At 38.1% G+C, this 21,707-nt stretch overlaps 1 long non-coding RNA gene across 5 annotated transcripts in view; it reads right to left on the reverse strand.

The window, feature by feature from the left end:
- Nucleotides 1–319: 319 nt before the first annotated feature.
- The window catches only part of LOC132391694 (uncharacterized), a 50,735-nt gene continuing 29,347 nt past the window's right edge, over nt 320–21,707 (reverse strand). For 3 of the 5 annotated variants that reach the window (XR_009511319.1, XR_009511315.1, XR_009511318.1), the window contains 3 exons: nt 5,091–5,211; nt 3,894–4,099; nt 320–786 (listed from right to left, as the gene is read on the reverse strand). This is a non-coding gene — a long non-coding RNA (uncharacterized LOC132391694). Of the gene's footprint in view, nt 787–3,893; nt 4,100–5,029; nt 5,212–21,707 lie in introns of all 5 variants that reach the window. The other 2 variants (XR_009511316.1, XR_009511317.1) reach the window with 2 other exon arrangements.

Here is a 21,707-nt window from a genome sequence, read left to right on the forward strand (position 1 = left end):
AGGACCTATGGCTAGAGTTAGTATGTTGTGGGCACGCTATGTTGGCACTGGAAGTACACTGACACTTATGGGCTGCCCAGAACAATTCTTGCTGATCTGATTTGACACAAGCAACACATTTCACTGTCTGTTTCGATGTATACAGCAGGTGACAAATAAAGCTCATCTTTTTAGTCACAGCATTGCTGAGCGTTGCTAGTTTCAGCATACACTGAGTGGCAGCAACAAGTCAAGTTGCATAGCTTAAAGTGAGTCTGCCCCTCTAAAAGTGTAAATGAGTTGCCGTGTTACCAGGTGCTGAAAGGTTTTGGTACAAGTTGTTCTGAAGTCAGGAATATGGAGGTCTAGATATACATGAAACCCCCTGGTTTCCTTGGCTGCGTAGGTCGATGGGAAACACTCTCCAGTGCTGCCAAACCCATAAGATTGAGACAGCTCTGCCATCCCAAACACTGGTTTGTGTAGATGCTAATTTGCTAATTAGTGCCACAAATTAACAGACAGTACACTGCACATGATTAAAGGAATTATATTTCTGAATCTTAAATTAACTGAAGGGTTAGTAAAGAAAAACATAAAAGAGAAGGGCCCATTTTAATTAAACAATCCAATGTGCATGAGTTGGAGCTCATTGTGAACTTCTCTGTCACTCATGCACTGGGCTCTCGGTCAATGTGAAAGCACACACCACTTCAGAATGTCACTTGCATCCATCTTGAACAAACGGGTCTCCCACTGATACGGATCCTATGACTGCTTCTTCCTAGTATCATCTCTCTTCATCACCTGCAGAACGAGAAAAACCTTAGTGACCAAGACCAACTTAAGTGTCCCTCACTGAGAAAACCTCCGTCTAATTCTACCATCCTAATTGAATGGCACACATTCCTTATGTTCAGCAATAACCCAAACAGACTGCTCTTACAGAATAGCTAAATAAAATACATTTAGCATAACAGTAAAAATATGAACCAAGGCATTACATACATAGCACTGCAGGCCTTGGAAATGGAGGATGTGATCCATCAATGAGAAACTAAATTTTTCCAGGCAATGATTTGAACATCAGAAATTCAGCTCAGTGGACCTGATGGCACAAAATTTAGGAACTGCATACCTGACACTTATTCAATGTGGTCATCACTATATAGCCCCACAATTATTGACCAACCATAATTGCCCTGGTATAGAGGTGCTTACCATGTCTTTCAGACTAACTACTCTGTATAAGACATTGATGAGGCAGAATTTGGAATATTGTATGCAGTACTGGTCATCTACCTAGAGGAAAAATATCAATAAACTTGAAAGAGTGCACAGAAAATTTACAAGAGTGTTACCAAAACTAGAGGACCCAAGTTAAGGACAAAGGTTGAATAGGTTAGGACTTTATTCCCAGGAGCATAGGAGAATGTGGGGAAATGCTACAGAGACATACAAAAGCCTTGGTACATATCATTGGAAAAACAGGTTTAAGCATGAAGAAGGGACAAGTTTGGTTGTATATTTAAGATGATATGTCTTCATTTAAAATCTTAATCTGGAATATTTAGCTTAGCTTTTATTTGACATCAAGGGCATGTGGATGATATGATGCTCAATAATTCAGTGTAAATAATTTTTCAGAGCCACCAACCCCATGATGAGTTTAGCTTCTCCAAAGATAGCCAAATACTTTCAGAATCATAGCAACATTAAGTAGAACTCAATCAGCAATTAACTGGAATGTGAGTACTGCAGCCTTTAGAAAGCAATGATGTGGAGTCCCCTCCTGCTGCTGGATCTATGCTGAGCATGGAAAGTTAATAGAGTGCTTCAACTGAACCATGAAGATCTAAAATGGTACCAAAAACATCAACTGTCCATTTCATATTGCTTAGCGTCACCATGTGCATACTGTTAGTGGGTTTTAGCTCTATGCAAACTGTGACACTCATAAATGAAGTCTGCAGCTCTTCACTTGTTGATATGACCTTTGTTTTATCTATTACTGACAAGGCTAAGAGTTACTGCCAACATCTTTGATCCCTAAACTGAGAATGCCATTATAAGCGAACTGTATTGCCTTACATCTGCAATCACATATTGCTGAATCCAGTTAAGAATGGCATGAAGGACTTCAGGGAACAGAACGGAATTTTACACCAATCTGATAGTTCTTGATTATGCTACTGAGGCTACTACATTTAAAAAAATGAAATCTGAATCTATGTTTTTATTTGAGTAGAAACGTTTAAAATCAGAATCGGACTTGAGAGGGCGAAGGCACTCAATCATTTCCCCAGGGTTAAGGAATCAAGAACAAGAGGACATTGGTTTAAGGTGAGAGGAATGAGATTTAATAGGGACTTGTGAAGCAGCATTTCTACACAGAAGATTGTGTGCTTGTGGAATGAGCTGCCAGAGAAAGTGATTGAGGTTGGTATAATAAAAACTTCTAAAATACAGTTGGACAGGTTCGTGGATAGGAAAGATTCAGAAGGTTATATGTCACATGCTGACACACGGGAGTAGCTTAGGTGGGCATCCTGATTGGCATGAATCGATGGGGCAAAAGGTCTCGCTTCTGTGCTGGATGGCACTATGCCTCTCTTTGATGCTCAACTCCCCAGCTGCTCTGGTGGTATTTGAGTTCCCATTACCAGAGCCTGTAGAAATTTACTGACAAGTAACATAGTCACCATAATACTACCTCCCTGTTACGTTAGAGCCAACCTGGCACTCTTGGCGCCCAAATAGTGCATCACAGAGCTAAATTTTGCAGCCACGTTATTTAGATGAATTAACAATTGGATAGCCTAAATCAGCGTATAAAAACATAATTACTTTAGATTTCAACCCACAAATACCATTTTTGTCTTAAGGGGGTGAAAGCTTGTTTTGAAAGGAAACCAAAGGAAACTTGACAGAATTTTGCTGTCTCCTGTGAACCAGTAGCTAAATTTAAGGAACGGTTAAGTGTCATTTTAGCTATATATGCTTCACGTTAAAATGTTGACTCAATCCAGGAGGTTGGCCATTGGGAGGATGTGCTGTCCAATTAAAATAAAACTGGAAAAGGCAAAACAGTGCTTTTATGGGGATGCTTTCTGCCATGGACAATCTTTTGCCAAACACCATCCATTTGTAAAGCTTTATTATTCAATATATTCACAATCACTGAAAATATCAAAACATTGAGGCATTTTATGGACATAAAACTCTTTAAGGTAACACACACAAAATGATGGAGGAACCCAGCAGGCCAATTATCATCCATGGAAAGAGTAAATGTCGCCTGTTTACTTTTTTCTATAGATGCTGCCTGGCCTGCTGAGATCCTCCAGTATTTTGTGTGTGTTGCTTGGATTTCCAGCATCTGCAGAATTTCTCTTGCTTGTGATTGAAACACTATAAGGTAGCATTTTTAATTTAGCATAAAGTAAACTGCTATTTCAATTTGCATCCCTATTAAATGAAAAGCTTAGAGCAGCCAGACGTGAAATTTAAATAAAGTATATCACAAGAAAGAATGTAGAGATATAGCTGCAGATCAGGTTTCCATTAAAGTATTTGAGGTATATTTATCTGGAGAATTTCCAGTCCCTTTAACCCTCCAAACTAACCCTAAGACTATCCTCATATCTTTTCTCTCATTAGACACTTCAGTCGGTACTCTTTCAATCGGATTCTGAGACTTAAGATCAATGCTTAATTATTCTAATAGATAACATTCCACTTCCTTACGTGGGGCTTCACTGACCATCCAAAAAGAAACTATCCAATAAAAACTATGAGCCGATTCAAACTAACAACTATTGGTTCCATAGGTAGCTGCTGACTTTCAGCCAATCACAGCTGAGCTTGTCATGCAACTCCACACGTGTCCAGCTAACGTAAGTGTTTGAAATTACCTGGAGGACAGATTCCAGTTACACTGAATCTCCTTCTTGACGTGTCAGTGAGCTTGATGGCAAATCAAAGTCATGCTGATGAGAGGAGGTGGATGCACTTTGCTTTCAGTTTTACAGCAGGCTTGACTGCTGCATGTTGAGTTCAGCATGGTTGAGTTGGGCCAAAGGGCGTTTCCAGGTGTAATCACTATGACTCTATAACAGACCTACAGACAGTGACTGCATTACTTTCCTAGCTTACAGTGAACAGTAAATGGGAGGAAATAGTTCGGTTTCAGACAAGGACGCAACATTACCTCAAAAAAAAAAAATCTGTTTTTCTTGTCACAATATCACGCCTCATGCCTAACAAACTTCAGGAGATAATATTCAGGTGTAATTGGTAACCATTGAAACCTACAGTGACTGCACTCTAGAAGCAAGGTCACACAAACTGTCCCAGCACAAGAAAATGTGCAGGCCCGTTAAATTATTAAAATAGTTAAAAACACTGTTTCCAATGATGGTACAGTAAAACTATGACACAATGATTAATGTCAATGCTAAGGTACAAAACTATCCCACAATGACTGTGCAATTTGTTCTGCCCAAGAATAAATTCATCAAAAAGTTACACTATGGATATTTAAATATGCAGCATCCTTGTAGGGAATTGGCATACCAGAAAAGACTCTGACAGACCTCTTCAGGTATACAATGGAAAGCATTCTGAAAGGTTGCAGCATAACCTAGCTTGGAAGCTCCAATGCACAAGCTTTCAAGAGGCAACAGAGAGTCATGAATTCAGTTCGTTCCATCATAGGTACAGCACTCCCCACCATTGAAGCCATCTACACGGAGCAATGGCTCAGGAAGCCAACATCCATCACCGTGGACCCCAGCTGCTGAGCTACGTTCCATTCTCAATGCTGCCATTAGGCAGAAGGTACAGGAGCCTGAAGACCCACTCCTCAAAAGTCAACAATATCTCCTTCTTAACTGTTGAAAGGTTCTTGAACTGACCCAAGAATTCCTAACACTACAATGAATTATATACCTTTTTCATTCTCTCAATCTTGCAAAAATGTCATTATGTTTATTCTGTTGTTTATTTTTGCCAAAGTGTACAAATTTATGTTAAGTGGATGTTAACTTACATCTGTCATGCTTGTAATGTACTGTGCTGCTGCAAGAAGCTCATTTTCATGGTAGCTATACCTTGTGTATGTATTCCGATTGCAGCAATGAAGATGAACTTGAAATTGAGCAAGAATGAATCTTCTCTTTATGCTTTCTGACATTCACTTCCACCAAAGTAATTTAGTAGTTTGAGGCAGATCTGAAAAAAAAAAACGCAAAACATAATAGTGTTCTACAGAACTGAAACTTTGATAATCCCACTTGCTTTGCACTTGCTTGTGGAACCCCATTTTCCAAATGAAGATATGCTTTGAAATAGTAAATAACCATTCAATAACCTGAGGGTTAAGTGTATAGAACAGGTTAAACATCTCTCAAGCTATTGTATGTTATCTCAGTTGTGAGGAACTTTTGACCTTGGAGCTCTGCAGCCGCAGGTGAATGGTAGAAGCTTTTGTATAATTGAAAGAACAGCAGGAATGTGCAAGTATTGAATAAAAATTCTACTTATTCTTTGGCTTGAACCTTGAACATGTTTTAGCTTCCAGTCGAACCTTGATAATGTCTTTAATTTAATTCTGGAACATCACATGCTCCTGCCAAACAATAAGTGTTATTTAATGGGAAATTCTTTTTACACATTTTCACATGGCTGAGTATTGATTCTGCATTCCATAATGGTAACAGTTTAACTGACAGCATACTCATTAACCTTTAGCAGCATTATACAGTGGTGCCCTTTGGTTTTTTATCCTTTTCTGCTGAAATTGCTCATTCATTCCCGCTGAGGTATGGCTCCATAACCATCACCAAAACATCCGTGCTTTGTTCAATTGTTCATTCATTGCATTTGGAATTGGACTTGGAAATTGTTTATTGTTGTCTCATGTACCGAGGTACAGTGAAAACTTTGACTTGAATGTGTGGGTAGGCCTCTCCGTAGGTCTCATTAGACCACGGATTTGCGCCTTGGAAAGTTTCCAGGGTGCAAGCCTGGGCAAGGATTTTTTTTTATTGAAGACCAGCAGTTGCCCAAGCTACAAGTCTCCCCTTTCCGCTCCACTGATGTTGTCCAAAGGAAGGGCATCAGGACCCATACAGCTTGGCACCACTGTCGTCTCAGAGCAATGAGTGGTTAAGTGCCTTGCTCAAGGACACACACGCAGCATTAGGCAAGGCTTGAACTAGATCACTAGACAAACACTTTAACCACTTGGCCACGCGCCTTGAATACTGTGCCTTCAGATCACAATGCATTGAGGTAATAAAAGGAAAAACAATAGCAGATGCAGAATAAAATGAAACAGCAGCAGAGATGTGCAGTGCAGCTAGACAATAAGGTGAAAATCATAACGAGGTAGAGTTGGAGATCAAGAGTACATCTTATTGTACTAGGGAATCATTGAAGAGTATTTTAACAGCAGAATGCAAGCTGTCCTTGAGCTTGGTGGTACATGATTTTAGGCTTCTGTATCTTCTGTCTGATGGGAGAGGAGAGAAAAGTGAATTTCCAGGGTGTGTAGGGCCTCTGATTATGCTTGCTGCTTTACTGGGACAGCAACAAGTGCAGGTAGAGTTATGTAGAGGAAGCTAGTTTTACTGATATAAAAAATGTCCATCACAAACTCACCACTACACTCCAATTGCCAGCACTATGAAAACTTGGAAGTTAGTCCATTTTCCAGGCCAAGTCTCATTTCTGGGCAGTAGCCATAGTTTAAGTTATTGTCAGTTACATGTAGAATAACAACAGGGAACATCTGAGCCAAAATGAGATTATATTTTGAAGGGAGGATCTCATTGCAATGAAGATGTGCAGAGGAGATCCACCAGCATTTTGATTGGCTAGGAGGACATTAGTATTGGAGAAAGACTGGAAAGCCTGAACTTGCCTCTCTTGAAAGGTGACCTAATAAATGCATGTATAAATATGAGAAGCCTAGAGAGGGAAGATCATTTTTCTTCAAGTGTCAAAAGTGTTTAGTTTAAGATAAGAGATCAGAATTTGAGGGGTAGACATTTTACATAAATACCTGGAATAAACCACCAGAGGAATTGGTAGAATCAAATACATTTACCAGTTTTAGGAGGCATTTATACAGATGCATAAATAGTCAAGGCATCGAAGGAGACGATCCTTTATAGGAGATATTTACGAGCAGGTAAAATAAAACTGAGGCACTTCAGCCTATCTAACTATGGAATGCTCTCAGAGAATCCAATCTGGGAAACAAGAAAATTAAATCTGATTTGTGGTGTACAAAATGCAATGTTGAGATCCAGAAAATATGGATGATATTAAGGAAAAAAAGCAAAGAACTGAAAAAGTTCCCTTTAAAAACAAAATCTTGCCTTTCTGGATGAACCTTTCACTTAGGACTGTGAGAAAGAGACACAACAGATTAATATAGTGCTTTTTTACTGGTTCTGATAGGTTTTTCAGCAGGGCTTATCACATCACCCCTTTAAGTTCTCTTACTCCTGATCAAACATGAGACAATTTAAGTATAAAAGTAATGAAGCACATACAGTATGCTATTGCAGTTATTTCAAAGCTAAATTTATTGGTCTTGTTTTCACTTAGAGGGAAGGGGTAATATATAGGCTTTTATGTTTAACTGCGCATTGATAGGATGTAAAAATATCATATTTTCAACATTTTAACGGTAAATACAGTAGTGCTTGCGGAGATGGTGTGATACTGATGATATAGTGAGAGATAAAATATGCTTCATTGTCTAAACCTGGAATGTGATGGATAGCATTTATTTGGAGAGTAATTACTACATTTTATTCTCTTAGCTATTCTTTTACATTTGAATTGGTCTCCAATGTTTTCCTTTCATACGTGTCTGAAGTTTCAGCCTTTTGATTAAATGCTAGACAAAATAGTCCACAGGCTTCAGAAAACAGATTTTAGTCTATCATATGGCTTGAAATTTGCCCCTTGTTTACTTTCAATTTCCACAACACAAATTTAAGTGTCGGGTTCTTAGATAAATGCAAAGCTCATGTTTGGTTGAGATAAATATTTAATCATTGTGCATTTTCCTACTTAACCTTGCAAAATATGAATTGAATTTCGCACTGTTTTTTATTGTAATTTTAGAGACTGCATGAGTAATTAAGTAGGCACCATGATTCAGCCAATGCAACCACCTGCTTTATTTCCACCGTGAAGGATTAGATAAATTAAACTTCTCAGGCAGCATATCACAGCATTCAGCAAATGTACACCTGCACTCCATGTGCAGAAAGCTTGCCATAGTAATGCAGTGAGAATTCTATTCAGCTTGTGAACTGAATTCTCTTTCCAGATGTTTATCATACAAACTTAACTCTAATTGTTCCAGTTAAATACATATGGGAAATAAAGAACTTACAATCAAATGAATAAATGAATGGCTCAATATTAATCAAACTTGAGTCATTGGCATATTACATATAATACTTGACAATACAGGTTATGGTTTTTGAATGCATTGTTCTTCAATTGAACTACAACAGAATATGATCAAAAATATTAACTTGCATTTCTTTATACCTTTTACAAATCAGGATGTCACAAGACATTTCACCAAGGCATTACCACACAAAATTTGAAGTACAGCCACTTTAAATTAGATTTCATAGGACATTCACCGCAGTTCACAGTGACCATGGACTGAAACAAACTGAAATTTTCCAGCAGTTTGAAGGAAAATGACCAGGTAACTGTAGTTGCATGTCAGTTCACTGCTGAATTGTACCTATGAATTACAATGACGTCAGGATATGAGCAGGAGTTGAGTTACCAGTGTATCTGATTACTCTATCATTGGGCTCAAGCACTGGTGTTGTTTATTTGAATGGCATCACTGACCTCTGTTTAAGAGGTAAGTGCAGATAAGAGAAGGCTATAAGATATAAGAGTAGAGTTATGCTATTTGGCCCTTCGAGTCTGCTCTGCCATTTCATCATGTCTGATCTAATTTTCCTCTCAGCCCCAATCTCCTGCCTTCTCATCGTTTCCCTTCATGCCCCGACCAATCAAGAATCTATCAATCTCTGCCTTAAATATATATAAATCATGGACTCAACAGCTGCCTGTGGCAAAGTATTCCACAGGTTCACCACACTAAGGAATTCCTCCTCATCTCCATTCTATAAAAAATGCCCCTCTATTCTGAGGCTGTGTCCTCTGGTCTTACTCTCCACACCCGCTCTATTAAGGCCTTTCACCATTTGATAGGTTTCAATAAGGTCACACCTTGTTCTTCCAAATTCTAGTGAATACAGGCCCAGGACCATCAGGCACTCTTCATATGACAGGTCATTCAATCCTGGAATAATTTTTGTAAACCTCCTTTGAAATCTTTCTAGTTTTGGCACATCCTTTCTAAGATAAGGGACCCAAACCTGCTCACAATACTCGCCAATATTTTATAAAGTTTCAGTGTTACTTCCTTGTGGTTATATTCTAGTCCTTTTGAAATGGATGTTAACATTGCATTTGCTTTCCTCAACACTGACTCAATCTACATTTTAACCTTTAGGGAATCCAGCACAAAGACTTACAATTCCTTTGGCATATCAGTTTTTGTATTTTCGCACCTTTTATTAAATAGGCAACTCTTTCACTTCATCAAAGAATTCCAACAGACTTGTCAGGCAAGATATTCCCTTGAGAAAACCATGTTGACTATGACCTATTTTATCAAGTGCCTCCAAGTACCCTGAGACCTCATCCTTAATAATCAACTGCAGCAGCTTCCCAACCATTGAGTTCAGACTAACTAGCCTATAGTTTCTTTTCTTCTGCTTTTTTTCCTTCTTGAAGAGTGGCATGATATTTTCAATTTTCCAGTCTTCCGGAACCATTCTAGAATCTAGTGATTCTTGAAAAATCATTACTATTGCCTCAACAATCTCTTCAATCACATCTTTCAGAACTCTGGGGTGCACACCATCTGGTGCAGTTGACTTATCTACCTTCAGATCTTTCAGTTTCCCAAGAACTTTCTTTCTTGTTATGCTTACCACACACTTCATGCCCCCTGACACCTGGAATTTCCACAATACTGCTAGTATATTCCACAGTGAAGTACTTATTCAGTTCATTTAATATTTCACTGTCCCCCATTACTATCTTTCCAGCATCATTTTCCAGCATTCCAATATCCACTCTTAACTCTCTTTTACTCTTTATGCATCTGAAGAAACTTTTAGCAAATTCTATAATATTATTACTGAGCTTAATTTCATATTCCACCTTCACCTTCTTAATAACTTTTTAAGTGGCATCCTGTTGGTCTTTAAAAGCTTACCAATCCTCTAATTTCCCATTAATCTTTGTTCTATTTCTATGCCCTCACTTTGGCTTTTATCTTAGCTTTGACTTCTCTTGTTAGCCACAACTTAGTCATCTTTCCTTTGGAATACTCCTTCCTCTTTGGGATGTATATATCCTGTGCCTTCTAAATTTCTTCCAGAAATTTCAGCCATTGTTGCTGCCATCATCCCTGCCGGTGTTCTTTCTCAATCAATTCTGTCCAACTCCTCTATCATGGCACTGTAATTCCCTTTACTCTACTGTAATACTGATACATCTATCATTGGCTTCTTCTCAAATTTCAGAGTGGTTAATGATATTATAATCACTTACCCCGAAGGGTTCTTTTACCTTAATCTCTCCGATCAATTCTAATTCATTGTCCAACATCAAATCTAGAATAGCTGATCTTCTAATGAGCTCAAGCAGGAGCTGCTCCATCTTCTGGGGACTATAGAAATTCCCCCTCCAATAATCCAGCTCCACCCTGATTTTCCCAATCTATCTGCATATAGAAGTCCTCCATGATTATTGTAACATTACCCTTTTGGCACACATTTTCTATCTTCCATTGTGATTTGTAGGTTATATCCTTACTACTGTTTTGGGGTCTGTATACAACTCCTATCAGGAGTTCCTTAGCTCTATCCACAATGATTCAGCACCTTATGACCATATGTCACCTCTTTCTAATGATTTGATTTCATTTTTTTTTACCAACGGAGCAAAATCTGCCCCTCTGCCTTCCTGCCGATCCTTTTGATGCAATGTGTATCCTTAGACATTAAGCTCCCAGCTATAATCTTTCATCAATGATTCTGTGATGCCTGCAACATCATATATGCCAATCTGCAACTGTGCTGCAAATTCATCTACCTTATTCCGTATACTGCACACTTTCAGATACAACACCCTTAGTCCTGTCTTTACCTTTTTTGATATTGTTGCACCATACTCAACCTTCTGATTTCTAACTTTGTCTGAGGTCTTACCGACATCTGCCTCCACAACCTCTCCACTAACTGTTGTGACACTCTGGTTCCCACCGCCCTGCAACTCCAGTTGAAACTCCACGTGCAATATAAACAAACCTTCCTGCTAGGATGTCCGTACCCCTGCAATTCAGGTGCAAACCATTCCTTCTGTACAGTTCCCACCTTCCCTAGAAGAGAGACCAATGATCCAAACTTTTTATGCCCTCCCTCCTACGCCAACTCCTTGTCCATGTATTAAACTGTATAATCTTCCTAGTTATAGCCTGACTAGCACATGGCTTGGGTAAAAATCCTGAGATCACAACCCTGAAAGTCCAGCCCTTTAACTTAGCACCTAACTCCCTGAACTGCCTATGTAGAACCTCATCACTTGTCCTTTGAAACTTACATGGACCATGACTTCTGGCTGTTCACTCTCCCACTTCAGAATGCTGAGGACTTAAGATATCCTAGAACCTAGCACCTGGGAGGCAACATACCATCCAGGAAACTTGTTCTTGCCCACAGAACCTTCTGACCCTTCCCCTAAAGAACCTCTCCCCTATCATCACAGCATGCCTGTTCTTCCCCCTTCCTCTCTAAATCACAGAGTAGGACTCAGTTCCCGAAACCTGACCCCTGTGACTTTCCTCTGTTAGGTTAATTCCCTCCCCACCACCTGACAGTATCCAAAGTGATATACCTGTTGTTGAGGGAGATGGTCACAGGGGTACTCTGCACTGGCTGTTTAACCCCTTTCCCCTTCCTGACTCTCACCCAGTTTCCTGTGTCCTATATCTTGGGTGTAACTACCTATACTACCTATATATGTCCTATATATCACCCCTTCAGCCTCCCAGATGATCCGCAGTTTATCCAGTCCCAGCTCCAACTCCTTAAATTGTTTTCATAGAAGCTGCAGCTGGATGCAATTCTCACAGTTTTAGTGGTCAGGGATACTGGAGGTCTCCCTGCCTTCTAACATCCCGCAAGAGGAACATTGCACAATCCAGCATGTCATCTCTAGCTGATGAGAAGATATAAAGGAGAGAAGGAAAAAAACTTGTCTTTCCCTAAGTGAAGCCTCTCTTCGTGGAGCCTCAAAGAAGAATCCTTTTGATCACCGCTCTGACTATACCTACTCAGATGACAGCTGCTGTGAAGAAGTGCATGTGTTGCTTTATTACATTTAACTGAGGCATTTTAGTTAATTACTAGCATTGAAAATGTTCAAAGCAATTTTTAAATTTATTTTAAAATGTACTTTTTTAAATTGGTTAACACTAATTTTAATTTTTGTATGATCTCTAATCATGTAAATAGCATTTGAAAATAACTTCATGCTTGACAACAGTAAACTATCAAAAGTCAGGCTTCAAGATCTACAGCATGAGGTTGTGTTGCCAGTTGCAGTCTCTTTTAGCTCGTGAGTCAATGTATGCAGCAAGACCGAAAAGAGAACTGATTAAGCAAGGCTACTAAAACAAGCACATCTGTGGTAAAATTGCAGGTTGCAATTTTTTCTGGGCTAACACAGTGACATGGTCGCATTCCAACGCTGCCCTCATCTGATGGACTGAGAAAGTTGGCCACGTCAATAGAGGTGTACTTTAGTTTACTTGATTAAAAATAACCTTAAGGTTTCGGCCCGAAACGTCGTCACTACCTCTTCCCATAGGTGCTGTCTGGCCTGCTGAGCTCTGCCAGCATTTTGTGTTTTTAACACTTTCTGTGATTGTTTTAATGATTGCTAATTTAAATTGCTTAAAATGTTAAGAAAGAATTTTTGTTTCCTTCAGTAATTCCTTAAGTAGTCTGTTGCATACAATTTCACTTGCAAGACTTTTCTATCACATACAATGCTTTCATCCTCGTGTTCTTGAATATTGTTGCTAGGGACAACATTAAAAAATGGTTTGGAAAACCCTGTACTACACCCGTTTTACACATAATTTTAAGGTGAATGTTTTTAACAAATTTATGAAATCTCAAATTCCAAAATCTGCGGCAGCCAACTCCCAATAACAGTATAATGTGTTCATTGTATTCACTGACAATCAAGTCATAAAGCATTGTTCCAATTCAAATCAAACCAATCCAAGATAAAAAAAGAGAAAAAAATAGGCACTCTAACCCATTCAAATGTATTTGCAGCTTTGTTTTGTATTCTTAACAGTGTATGCTATTGGCATTTATAGTTTACATATTGCTTGTTCATTATTTTTTTAAAATTCTTGACAGATGGGGACAAAATCAAAATTTCAGGTTGGATCCAACTTCATAAATCAATGCTATCAAATATGCCCTATATCTGAAACTGTGCTTTGTCAAGGATGTATTAACTTTGAGAAGAACAACTCTGACCCATTTCTCTTGGAGGAGCATTGCAATGATGAGAAACAGTTGGAAAAGCACTGTCAGAATGAATGTTATTTTCTAGTTGACCCTCTTTCTAAGATTCACCAATACACTTTCACACAATTACTCTTTCCCTATATTAGGATGGAGAAGAGATATTGCAGGCATTTCATTGGTTGTGAAGTGTTAAAGGACATTTTGAGGTTATGGAAGGAGCTGTAAGAAAGTTAGTTCTTTTATACTAAAGTCGTAGAAATTCATCTGTAGTCAGTTGCACTATCTGTCCTGTACGTTAACAGGAGCATGTCACATTCATAAGAGAAATTTGGTTCCGTTCAGGATGTAAATTTAAAAAGCACAATGAGTACACTCTCATTGTTATTTAATACACTTAAGGCAACTGACCACAGACAATTCTATACATGGTACATTCAGATCAAATAGTTCTCTCTTTATATTGGATGCTTTCTTCTCTCTTCTGCCCCTAAGTGCATTGCTGGATAGCTGTATTCTTCAGTATCACTGGTTAATTACTCACATAGTGCCTCTGAAAATGCAAAAGCCTTCTGCAAGGCATCATATTAATGGCAATATGACAGGACTCCCACTCAAACAGACCAGTTGCTAACAGATTTGCTTCTGCAAGGATCAATATCAACTATTGCCATGTAAGTAGAACAATATTCACCAATTGAAAGAACTACTTTGCTGTTGTTGTTTGAATGTTACAAAGCTACCCATTTGAATGTGCCTTCACACTAAAATATAAATGGATGGTAATACTAGAAAGTCAATGTATAACACAATTTAAATATACTGTACAGTTTAAATGTTTTAACTGTAGTATTTCTATCTCTAATGGCTATATTCCCTATAGGTCCAATTGGGACATTTAATTCTTGTGTTCTAATGACAAGCTAATTTCATTGATAATTTAATGGCAATTATGTGCTTATGCTTTTTAGTAATCTTGGTAACTCAGATGCAAAATGACTGGAAATTAAACATACTGTTGTACATCTAGCTATACAATGTGCCATATATGCACTTTATGTCAACTTGTAGATCTACAGGATATATATATTTATCTGTTAATATCACTGTGTTAATTTTATTTTATGTTTCATATGAAATACAGGTAATCCCTGAGTTATGAACGTCCGACTTATGGACAACTCGTACTTACAAACCAAGGAAGGAGAACGCCGTCTGCCATTTTAAGTCATTGCCATTGACACTGTGTTGAGTGTTTAACTTTGTATTTGGCTTAAATTTTTTCTTAGTAAAATTCACCCTGACCCCGCCCCACTCTCCGTTCCGGTTGGCTGGTGGCGCAGTGAGATCAGCGCCGGGCTGGAGAACGGAGGTTCGTGAGTTCAATCTAGTGACAAGCTGCTCCCATGCCAGGTTGATTTTGAGCTCACAACTTGACCTCCAGTTTAAATTCCCATGCAGAATATTGTGGAGGATCAAATACCCAAACCCAGCACAGCCCCCACTTGGCCCATTTAACCTGTCTCAGTGCAGTACAGTTTAGAACCCGGGGAATTCAGTGCGGTAGTCCTTAGGACTCAGCGGACCTCGGGAGCCAGCGCAGCTCGGGACCTGCAGCCCGCAGTGTTTCTGTTCCATTGACGGGAAGCGATCGCGATTGAAAATAAAGTGGAAATAATAATGTGTTTGGAAAAAGGTAAAACACCATCAGTCATTGGAAAAGCATTAGGCTACAGTTGGTCAACGATCAGAACAATTTTAAAGGACAAAGGATAAAGTGAGAATAATGGAGCATTTGAAAGGCCCTGCCCCGATGAAATTATTACTAAGAAATGCAATGGTTTAATTATTGGAATATGTACATTTCTTGTGTTTTAAATGCATAGAAAGGTAAAATATATACTATATACTAAGATAAACGTTTGACTGATGCTAAATAATACCAGATGTACTTGTTCCGACTTAAAGACGGACTCAGGAATGGAACTCGTACGTAACCCGGGGACTGCCTGTATATGTACTGGGTTGTGCACCTTGATCCCTGAGGAATGTTGTTTTGTTTAGCTATATACTTGTGCATGGTTTATTGAGCAAAGGGAGTAGAGGGGAAAGAGTACAGAGTTAAAGGATGCAATCACATTACTCAGCTTACCTTGTAAAAACTACCACTTTTCTTCTGGGGGCAAACTTTACAATATATTGTGTTTTAAAATATGTGTAATTATACATTGGAAAATGAGAAAAGTCAACTTTACAAATGTAGATAGAAATCGGATTAAATCATTGATCCTCCAAAAATTCAACGAGGCCTGAAATTCTTTTACAGTCATTGAGTTATCAAAAACTACAGAACTGAAACAGGTTCTTTGGCCCATCTAGTGCATGCCAAACCATCTAAACTGCCTTTTCCGATCGACCTGCATAGGGACCATCACTCTCCATACCCTTACCTTCTATGTATCTGTACAAACTATGCTTAAACGTTGAAATCGAGTTTGCATACACCACATGGCTGGCCACTCATTCCACACTCTCATGACCCTCAGAATGAAGTAGTTTCTCCTCATGTTCCTCTTAAACTTTTCACCTTTCACCCTTAACCCATGACCACCGGTTGTAGTCCCACCAAACCTCCATGGAACCTGCTTGCATTTATTCCATATAATTTTGTATACCTCTGCCAAATCTCCTCTCAATCTTCTACATTCCAAGTAATAAAGTCATAACTTATTTCAATCTTTCTTTTGCGTTCTCTAGACCCAGCAAGATCCTTGTAAATTTTGCTTGTACTCGTTCAATATTATTTACATCTTCCTGTAGGTAGATCAAAGCTGCACACAATACTTCAAATTAGGCCTCTCTAATGTCTTACACAACTTCAACGTAACATCCCAACTCCTGTATTCAATACTTTGATTTATGAAGGCCAATGTGCCAAAAACTTTCTTTACGACCCTATTTACCTGTGATGGAACTTTGAACAAATTATGGGCCTACATTCCCAGATCTCTTTGTTTGACCACATGGCTCAGTGCCCTTCCATTCACTGTGTAAGACCCACCCTAGTGGGTGCAACCAAAGTGCAACACCTCACACTTGTCTTCATTAAATTCTATCTGCCATTCTGCAGCCCATTTTTACAGCTGGTTCAGATCCCAATGCAAGCTGTGACAGCCTCCCTCACTGTCCTCTATACCCTCAATCTTGGTGTCATTTGCAAATTCTACATTACATGCTGTTCAGCACATTGTCACCTGGATCATTGATATCGATAACAAACAACAATGGACCCAGCAGTTGTCCCTGTGGCACTCCAGTTTGAGAAACATCTATCTACTACCACTCAAAATGCTGGAGGGACTCAGCGGGCCAGGTGCATCTTTTCTTAGATGTTGCTTGTCCTGCTGAGTTCCATTTGCATTTTGTGTGTGTTGCTCAATTTCAGGATCTGCAGATTTTCTCTTGTTTGGCATTTACTATCACTCTCTGGCTTCTCCCACAAAGTCAATGTGTAATCCCAATTTATTACCTCATATGAATGCTGAACAACTGCATTCAAGATGAGGTAGTGAATTGGAGTAGACATTTGTGTGATAATATCTCCTGAAGGCCACACACAGGTAATGTAACGTAAAATGCAATTGTTAAATGTTATAGGGGTTTTTGTACACAGGCTGTACAGTTCTGCAATTTGTTCTGGGTCCTCTGTGTATTTATTGTCCATATGCTCTGAGACTACCAGGCACATCCAGAAAAATCAAATGCCATACATCACAACTTTTAATATCATATATGCAAAAGTTATGGGTACCCCCAAGCTGAATGCATGAGTCTCCCGCACAGAAGTTTGTCTTAAATGGAGAGACAGTCAGTCTCATTTTTTTTGTTCTTGCAATCTCTACATACCAAATGATACTTATGGGCACTTCACTCACTGGTAAAAATGAGATATTATATAGAGCATAGGAAAGTACAGTACAGGAAAAGGCCCTCCAGGTTAACAAGTCTGAAATGATCATAATGCAAATGTAACTAATCCCAACTGCCTGCATATGGTCTGTGTTCCACTATTCCCTGCTTGTTTATGTGTCTATCTAAATCACTCTTAAACATTGCTTTCATGGCTATTTCTACCACTTCCTCTGGCAGTGTGTTCCAAGCACCTGCACCCTTTCCATAAAAAAAAACTTGCTTGCATAACTTTTTTCAGTATTCTTGCGCTCAGCTTAAATCTATGCCCCCTTGTATTTGACAATTTCATCCTGAAAAAAAGGTTCTATCTACCTTATTTATGTCTCTCATAATTTTATGCACTGTCAGGACTCTCCGCAGACTCTCCAAAGAAAACAATCCAAATTTGACGAACTTCTAAGATAGCTGATACTCTCTAATCCAGGCACCTTCCTGGTGCAAAATACCCCTTCCAAAAGCCACATCCATCCTGTAATGTTGTAACCAGAACTGCGCACAAAAATCCAAAAAGTTGTCTCTATGAAATTTTATTTCTCAGCAATATGACCTCAGCTTTTATATTCAATGCCCTGACTTCTTTATCACAATACTCACTTTCAGGAAGTTATGTATTTGAACCGCAAAATCCCTCTATTCATCAGTGTTCTCCAGGATCTTGTCATTAATTGTTCACTTTCATCTTGCATTTGATCTCTCAAAGTGCAATCCTTCTGACTTATGTGGATTAAACTCCATCTGCTGTTTCACCACCAAAGTTTTCCAACTGTTCAATATCCTGCTTATCCATTGATAACCTTTCTTACTATCCAAACATCTACCAATGTTTATGTCATCTGCAAACATATAAACCATTCCTCCAACCATGTACATTTATCACAGGCAACTGGGTCCATTGCTCAATTGTGGAGTTCTGGGCTGCCCAGTACAGTGACGAACGTAGTACTGCAGATTGGGGCACTGCTTCTTCATTTCTCCTGTCGTCTGAGTTCAAAACAGACCGCAGGTGCTGTCTATGTGAGGTATCCATATTCTCACTGTAATAGATGGGTTTACCCCAGGAACTCCAGATTCTTCCAACATCCCAGTGATATCTTAGATCGGATAATTGGCTGCAGTAAATTGCCCTTGTTGTCAGTGGGTGGTCGAAGGATCAGGGGAAAGTTGATACAGGAGAAAATAGGCTTCAAAGAAATAAATGAGGAAATGGAATTGGTGGGATTATTCTGGCAAATACTTCATTAGCTGAAGGACCTCCTAGTTTGCAAAGAAATGTGAGAAAAGATATGGGAAAATATACAGTAGATCAGAGAATGAATATAATAAAGTAATGACGTGCAAAAAGATTGACAGCAAGTAGTAAGGCAAAATGTCAGGTGCTCTGTGTGAATTAAACAAAGCTACACTATCTTTTGTGTGTATCTTCCATAATTGTAAAAGTTGAGCTAATGGCTAGAAAACCTTTTTAAAAACAAACAAAATAAACTTATTTTCATGTTATTAAAAAGTCAAACTAAGTCAAAATATAAATTGTGAAGTAAGTTATTTGAAACAATATATGTTAAAGGTCAATTAAAACACTACAGATCTGGGAAGTCTGAAATCAGACAGCATCTGTGAAAAGAAAACCAAATTAATATATCAGGTAGAAAAAACTACATTCAAACTATTTTAGTATATTCATGATGTTATTTGAAATTTTGTTTGTAGAAATTATTACCATGTTTTTAATGTTTATTTATGTCTGCTTTGTTTTTGTATAAGCATCACAGTTGTAGTCCTTGCATACAAATATGTGTTTCTCAGGAAGTCAATGCTAAGAATCACACAACTGTGAAAAGGGTAACAAATGGACTTTTATTTAATGTGTGGCACTAAGCAACTGATAATAAATATAGTAAAATGCATTAATGCTGCATATTTAATAGTAAATTACATTCTTCATCCTGCAATTTTCCCCAATTAAATGCAATATGTCTTGCTTTACTTATGAATATGCTCAAATTGTCTGTTAGCTAAGCTGAGCCAGACAGGGCAAAGCATAATTAATTTCAATTTAATTATCCTTCACAAAATTTCAAAATAAGCAAAACAAAAAATTGAATGTGCATAGTTCAATTAATATTATTCAAAATTATGCTATTTTGGAGTTTCTATTTTCTTGCATTTATTCTTGGGTTAATCTAAAACAGTTTTAATATTACTTGTATAGAGGAACAAGCACATTTCACATTTGTAAATATAACTGGATATTTTGCAATGAAATTGAGGTAACTTACATCAACAGTACTGAAGCAATCCCAATGTCTTTAGCTGTCTAAGCTGTCGGTAAAGGCAACCATTTCAAAGAGGAGGAAATAATATAACACGTGGCTTAATGAAGTGCTGTGAATTTGGTTGATGGACCCATTTTAAATAAATTAGTGGAACAGCAATAACACAATGCATATTGACTGCAGCTTTAGAGCTATATCCTATCCATTGTTTCCTAGGTTACAGAAAACATCCAGTGTGTATAACAATCCATTCAACCTTTTGGGTTTAAGTATTGTGACACACTTAAGTACTTTAATATTCACCAAACCAATAGTTTAACCATTATACTCATAAAGCATAGTCAATATTTTTGTATATTTTTGTTTCATTTTCCAGGTTCGCATTACACTGATGCTTCATTCATATTCTTTGCATGTGTACACATACTTGCCAATACTTAATTTTACATTACTGCAATTTCAGTCGTGCAACTAATTAGCATGTCTGACAATAGCACACAGTCATACTAAATGTGCTAGCAATGTTGTATATTGAGCAGCAAATCAAAACTGAAGATGCACGTTTAAAAAATCTAGAACATTAGAAGTGTTTGAAAATCTAGAACAGAACATTTTTACTTACTTAAAACAGTGACATCCAATCATGTTTTTTTAAAATTTCCTCAGAAAATGGATGAAACTGGTAAGACCATAGATCATGTTGTCCTAGGATGCAATGTTGGGTGTGCTTAAAGTCTAAGCAGTTCTGCAACTGTATTCATATCATCACATTCTTCCCTTGTAAGATAATGTGAAACCAGAAGTATTTTCATGTTGGCTTTAACACCAATTGATGAGATTAATCCTATGCTGTAAGAGGACTTGATGGGCTCCTGAACTCAGACAAGGGACTAAATTCACTGACAGAAACTGGATTTCAACCCAAAGTTAAGAGCCAGGACTTTTATCTCCTGCCAACAGGATTGTTAGTGTGAAGTTCAAACCCTAGAAATTCAATTATTACTGATAAAGCAATGATTTGTTCTCTGTGGTGGTGGCACAGTCACAGTGCATGTTAAGGAATTCAAGGATATTAATGCAACACTGACATAATTTCTAAAAGTTATATGACAATCATTGATGAATGAGCTGTTGAAAATGAGTGGATGGTTAAATGTACATCTAAATCCCAGAGCTCTGTGATTTTTCTGGTCATAATGGTGGTAGGGAAATAATTAATACACAATTTTCTATTTTCACCAATATTTAATGTGTTGAAACTCCTGTTTTATGTTGAAAGATGTCATTTATCCATATAAAACTGACTATTCCAGGCTTACCTAGCAAGTGGTTTGAATGCACCAACAATTGGTAATTGGGTATTTGTTGATTCACACCTGGCTGTTGTAGTTTCTGTCTTCGCACTGAGAAGTGATCCTAATCTTAAATGGCAACAACATAACAAATGGCACACTATTACTGTTTGATACACCTACCTAATAATGATGAAGCAATAAAAGGTGGCCTTTCTAAACTGAAAACAGCTGTGCTGGGCTGGGCTGAAAGGGGATGCAGCAATGTGATATTAATTTCACATTGATGGTCAGTCAGATTATCTCATCATAAACTTATTGAAGTAAGAATTTAAAGTAACTTTATCTGGTGAACATTATGGCAGATATGTTGAAATTTTCTGTCACTTAGGGGGTCGCACATAATTGGCTTCACTAGTTAAAAAGGGAAATGGGAATCCTAGAGAGTGCAACCATCTTAGTTTATTTGGTGTGCAGAATTTCCTTCCATTTTTCTCAATGCCATTTAGAGTCATAAAAGC

Source organism: Hypanus sabinus, chromosome 3 (assembly GCF_030144855.1).
Source record: "Hypanus sabinus isolate sHypSab1 chromosome 3, sHypSab1.hap1, whole genome shotgun sequence".
Taxonomy (NCBI): domain Eukaryota; kingdom Metazoa; phylum Chordata; class Chondrichthyes; order Myliobatiformes; family Dasyatidae; genus Hypanus; species Hypanus sabinus.